Below are 6,650 nucleotides of genomic sequence, written 5' to 3'. Positions count from 1 at the left end.
GTAGAGGTTTTTTTCTTTCTTCCTAATCAAATTTTGACCAGTTGTCATGTTGTCCCCATGGGGTAATCGTGACATTGACCTTTGTTTCTTTCTCTAGACGGGAGCTCTGGAAGGCACGGCTGTGTCTTGGTTATGTTGTATACCCAAGGCTTGCCATGTAAAAGGTACTCAACAGCTGTTGTTAAAACATAAAAAAGAAATTTGAGTTGGGGGAAGGTGAGATATTTTGAAACAAGTGAAGAATAGAATATCCTGAGTAGGGAGGAAAGGAAATCTTCAAAGTGTTACTCTTTAAATCTATATCTTTTTTTTTTTGAGATGCAGCCTCACTCTGTCACCCTGAGTAGAGTGCTGTGGAATCATAGCTCATAGCAAGCTCACACTCTTGAGCTTGAGCAATCCTCTTGCCTCAGCCTCCTGAGTAGGTGGGACTACAGCATGTACCACTACTCTATTTTTAGTAGAAACAGGATCTTGCTTATGCTCAGGCTAATCTCGAACTGCTGAGCTCAAGCAATCCACCCGCCCAAGCAATCCTCCCAGAGTACTAGGATTATAGGCTGGCGTCATCATGCCTGGCCGTGCTCTTAAATGTTAGAATTACCTTGTGTGGGTCAACTAGCTGTTAGCATTTAAGGCACTACCTTGTCTAAGAAATTCAATGTCCCCCAAATCCTCTTTATAATAAAGTTGGATCTTCACAAGAATATTTGTACATCTTGCAAATTAGTATGGTCATGCTGAATTAGCCTTCCAGTCAAAGGTGACATGACTCCCAGTTGAGATCTATCAGTGGTGATCACAAAAGAGAACTACCCATATGTTAAAAAACTTTCCAGGCAGCGCCTGTATTTCAGTGGGTAGGGCGTACCCAGGCTGGTGGGTTCAAACCTAGCCTGGGCCTGCTAAACAACAATGACAACTGCCAACAACAACAACAACAACAAATAGTTGGGTGTTGTGGCAGGCACCTGTAGTCCCTGCTACTGGGGAGGCTGAGGCATGAGAATTGCTTAAGCCCAAGAGTTTGAGGTTGCTGTGAGCTGTGACGCCACGTACTCTACCCCGGGTGACAGCTTGAGACTTTGTCTCAAAAAAACAAACAAATAAAAAAACCCTTTTCCATCCATAGTTGGAGGTAGAAAGGGCTGACAATGGGAAAAACATGAAATTCTGATCCCTAATAAACACCTTACACTTCAAATACCATCTTAACCCTTCAGACCTTGGGTTAAGCATTTCAGACACAGAAAAGTAAAACTTCTCTAAGAAATTAATGACAAACAAGTTAATAATTGCAAAATAGTGACAAAAGTTGCACAGGGTTTAATGGGAGCACCTAGGAAAAGCAGCTACCAAACTCTGGGTCAGGAGTTGTGGCATTCTTGGATTCAGTGGGTGTACACGGAGGCAGAGAACCACAGGCCCACATCACAATGGGCCTGTGGGCCACACTAGGGCACTTGGACTGAGTTGGGAGTCTGTCGAGGGCCATTAAGAACAAGTCCTATGGTCAGTGAAGTGCTGCTTAGAATGTAGGGACCTGGACTTCAAGTCCTTGACCCTGAACTTCTCCAGATCTAGGGTATTCAACGTGCCCCCAGGGGAGAACATGGTTACATGGACATTTAAAAAGATGCCCCAACTGCACTGTAGAGGATGATTTATAAAGCTTATGAGTGAAAATGAGAGGAACAGCTACAAAGTTGTTTGGGTGGAGCAGGTGAGAAGAACTCTAGTGATGGGTCTGAGGGTTTTACAACAGCTGTCAGGTTCAAAAGGTTCCAAATGAACAGAATTTTAACCCTTCTTCTCCTTTTTTTTTTTAATTAAAATTTTTTTAATTTAAAATTTTTTTTCTGTACATTTTATTTCATTTGCATTAAATAATATTTTATAGTAGAATCATCTATTTACCCGATGCTCTGGAATACAGGTGTACTACATTATCGTAACAACTGTTAGCAAATTTTCTGATTATTGAGTATAATCTTTGATCATATTTCAGTAGTGGAAGAGACATTAGTGTCTTTACTCAGATGTCAAATACCAATTTGTCCTTTTCTTAAAATACAAAATTATACATAGAGAACAAAAGAAGCAGAAAGATGGTCCAAGTAATATGCTTCTAAACTCTGTGGTTAAATAATTATGGCACATTTTTCACAGACCCACAAATTATTCTGTAGGCCCTGAGGGCAGCTTGTGCTGGGCCCATGGAGTTGACCTTCGGATAGAGCCAGAGGCCTCTGTGTCAGTAATTTCCTCTCTACTCTTTGAAACTGCTCCTGTTTATTTTTTTCCTACTGTAAAAGGGACTGTTCCTTTGTAATACCTGTGATAATTGTTTTTACTTCAAAGTATCTCATTTAAGAACCACAAATTTATTACTATCTTTAAATCTTCCAGAAGGGATAAAACTACCACCGGACATATTTAAATGTTCTGACCTTAAGTTTAAATCATTTTAAAGTTTAAGCCTTCTAAAGAGGATCATGAAATGTGTGATTATGCTAGCTATTTTCTATTTCCTGACTCATTATTCTACTGGAAAATCTATAAAACTGGAATTCACAGAGAAGCATTATATATTCAGGAAACTAGTTTAGTATTTAACCAACATGCTCATTGATTTCACCCTCATAAATCTGTTGGTGTGAGGGGGTGTGGGACAGCCTGAACTTGAAAGGTTTCATGGGTAGGCCCTTGAGTAAAGTTCAGGTCTCTAAAACCCGAGCAGAATTTCACTGAATCATAGGACGGAAAGATGATAGAATACCCAGACACACCGATAAGTACTATTTTAAAAGCAAGAGGTGGGTGAATGGGACCGTGCAAGAGAGACCGACTCTCATTTCTTAGCCGTGTCAGGACTCCGAGTTTCTAAATACTGGGAAACTCATGCTTGGGTTTGTGGTGCTTCTTCAGACTTAAATTATGCTACCACTTCTGATGACTGCATAGTCTGACGGTAGCTGGATGTCCTTCTTACTGTAATAAAGCATCCCAGCAATATTTGAAACTATACATGTCAAATTTCATTCTAACAAACTAAAGATTTCCAAAGTTACTGACTTCTGGGGAGGTAGTAACATGGAAACAAGATTTTCCTCTGAGGAGATTAAATAATAAATCAGTTCAGTAACAAAGTCACCAGAAGAGACAGTCTGTGAGTTAACAGAATCCTGGGTCATGGTTACACAAAGAATAGGGTGGGTCTCAAAGGCGGACATTGGCAGGGCCCATTCCAGGCATTATATGTGGCGCTAGTACTGGGAAGGATTCTTGCTGAATAAGACCTACTGAGACCTGAAGACAGACCAAGCTCCCCATGCTAGGTCCCCTAAATCTGATTCCAGGCTCATCAGGCATCTGGGCAGTAAACATTCCCACAAAGTGTGTCTCTTAGAAGAGGAGGCACTAACCAGAGAGTGCAGGTGTTTGCATCTCTTCGGTAATTACTGGGTCTTTGTAAATTGTCAATGCAGGAACATATTTCTGATCTCAGATAATCTGATGTTGCCTTTGGGATAGTGAGGCTTTGTGCCACTTTGATGCCAAAGTACATTCACGATGGAAATAAATGTTACCCAGTGCAGGTGCAGATGAAGAGTTGGTGACCTGCAGAAGAAGCCACCTCCCCTTTCTGATGACCCAGGTGTGTGCTGTAATTGTGTTCCCTTCCCCCCAATTGCCTTTGTGAAAACGTACTCTTTGGAATACTTGTGATTCCAGACCTTGTCTACATATGAGATTCACTTAAAGATATAAACTTAAAAAATAATTTCATATCTGAGAGGGTCATCCTGGGCCACTTACAGATGAGAACCTCCGTGTACTGGCACCACTGTACTGGCATCCTCTGGGTGATTCTATAAAACATGTCCCAGGTTGAGAGCCTTAGCTGTGCTATTGATAAAAAGAGCATTTTCTGGTAGGGTGAAGTGGAAAAGTTCCCTAATGTATATTTTAACACATTACTGAGCATTTTACAGATGATGAGCTTGAGACTCAGAGACCTGTGGCAACTTGGTCAAGGTTGAATAATTAAGAGGTAATGGGGCTGGGATTTAAACCTAAATATTTCTTTCACAGAATATCAAATGCTTTCCAGGATATCTGGGAGAGTGCAGTACAGAAAGCAGGAACTCTACTGGATTCTGGTAAAGGGAGAGAAAAGAAGGCACGTGGATGGCAGAAAGGTTGTCCAGAGCGTACGTGCAGTGGTGTTTCCCAGAGGCTCTGTGACAGGAGATGATGTCACTGTCCCGGTGGAGTTTTTGCTTGTGTCTTCTGTGCTTTGACATTTTCCCAGTTTTAATTTTTACAATAATTAATGTAAACAGATGTAATACACATAAGCAAAATTTCTTGGGGGTCCTAACTAATTTTTGAGAGTCCTGAGACCAGAAAGATGTCCTTTCCTAGAGACTAGGAAGCCATCATATACAACATACCTATGGGTGTGTATGTATACACATGTGTATGTATGTAGAGGCAGGAGACAAGAATGAATACTTCAGTTGGTTCAAATTATAAGGAGCATTGCATAACATGTTGGAAATTGGACTCCAAATCCTTTTGCTGTGATACCATTTAAAAATATTTTGGAACATGCATTCACAATTTATTATTTTAAATCAATTCTAATGCACTATTATATTGAGCATTAAAAATTACACAAAATGAGAATCTTAAAATAATGAGATAGAAATAAAGTAAGCAATATTTCAAAATCAATGTTTTATTAATGGTAAAAACACCTTTTGACCTCGGTAAGAAAAAATAATAAAGTTAATAAATGTGCTTTTTGTTAAAAAATTATCTAACACTTTTGTGATAAAAACCATTCCAAACTTCTGTGATAAAGCCATTCCATAACAAATCCTTTGTGTTAATGACAGAGCTGAAAAAGATGTCTCAAGAAGATAGAAAAAAACATTGGGTGTGCCTCCTGATTTATGATTAATTGCATTTAACTCTCAGTTATCAAGTATGCAAAAGTTTTTGTTGAAACTCATTTAGTAAGTTCCTGTCTTCTTTGATGTCAATTAGTTGGGAAGGCATACAGATAAGCTAATATTTCCAACAAATGCATTCAAAACGCTTTGAAACCCTTCATTTGGGTAATTTTTTAAAGACTAGAAAATCTGGTTTCTAAGTTTGTGCGTGCAGATAAAAGAGTTCATAGACAGCACATCTACATTGCCTCTGAATGGATGGGTGAGCCAAAGCCAAAGCACCTCTGGCACCCCCGGCACCCCCTCCTTGCCCTCCCTCATCCCCTGCTGATAGTGCACGGAGTGACAGGGAACCACTAATGCTGACAAAGTGGGAGAGCACTCGCATAAATTCATATATCAAATATTAGCAAAATGTGATTTCTATCATAGTTTTTAGATTAAAAAATAAACTCAGAGGTCTATTTTCTTTTTCCCTTGCCGGGTCACATGCACCCTCTTTGGAATTTGGGAGCACCGGAAAGCCATCAGGGAATCGTTATTATAGGAAGAGCATGCCCGGGTCTGTGACTGATGTGCACAGATAACCAGGAAAGGTATAGCAAGAGAGCAGGCTGCAAAAGAGCACCTGGGAGCAAAGGGTTGGAGGGAGGCTGGGCCCAGGCTGGAGCAGCAGGATAGTGGGGGCGGGCAGGCAGGTTTGAGAGACATTTTGGACTTGCATTTAAGAGTTTAAATGTGGGAGGTAGGGGGGGAAGTCCAGACATGGCTAGGAAGATGACAGCACGGAAAGAAGAGGTGGGCATGAAATCCAATGGGTTCAAGTTTGAGTGATCTGAGCTTCCCCTCTGGGTGGTACAAGGGCAGCATTCTGCAGCTTTGGCAGTGACTATCTGGGCAAGCTGAAGCAAAGCCAGTTCCTTCCAAGCTTTTTTTTTCAGCCCTCTAATCCCGAGACTCTTTGCCTTTTTGGAAAATTGTCAATTTCTTTTAGACTCCGAGGAAAGCCATGGGTTCCAGTTCAGAAAAAAATGTATGTGCCCACTGCAACATAAACTTGTGTGTGTACTTGATGGGACCTCCCCTGCCCTAGGTGGGAGCCTAGCTCTAACTGGCTCCCTCCATGTCCTCTAAACCTGCTCGATTTCCCTGTGTAGGGGCCGGTCTTCTGAGTCAGAGATAATTTGCTAATTATAAGTCACTTCCTATTTTAGGAATCCTCATGACTTATGGTCAAATGCTTATGTTCATCATGCAGATTGAAAAATTCTAATTTCTTCATGCTGGGTGAGGGATGAGAGGGAAAATGGGGAAAAAAGGAGATCGATTTTGAAACTTTGTGATTCCTCCAGGCCAGCATCATTCACGGGGCTCATCCAGGATGGGACACAATAGGAAACACGGTGCCGTCTGCCAATGACTTTTGCCTCATGGAACCTAACGGGACGTGTAGAAGAACAAGTTAAATAACACCATGAGATCAAGATTAGCCAAATCCAGAATGTGGGAGAGTCTATGGAACAAATGACCCAATTGTTCTCACAAATTAACAGCATGAAAAATTAAAAGAGAGTATCGCAGAATAAAAGAGCTCTAACATTTAAAAGCAATAGGGCTTTGTCCTGTAGGAGACAATCTAAGAGATACATGCTTGGGCTTTAGATGATATTAAAGAATAAAAGAATTCAG

This window comes from Nycticebus coucang, chromosome 5 (genome assembly GCF_027406575.1).
Source record: "Nycticebus coucang isolate mNycCou1 chromosome 5, mNycCou1.pri, whole genome shotgun sequence".
NCBI lineage: Eukaryota > Metazoa > Chordata > Mammalia > Primates > Lorisidae > Nycticebus > Nycticebus coucang.
This window is presented reverse-complemented; position numbering follows the sequence as displayed.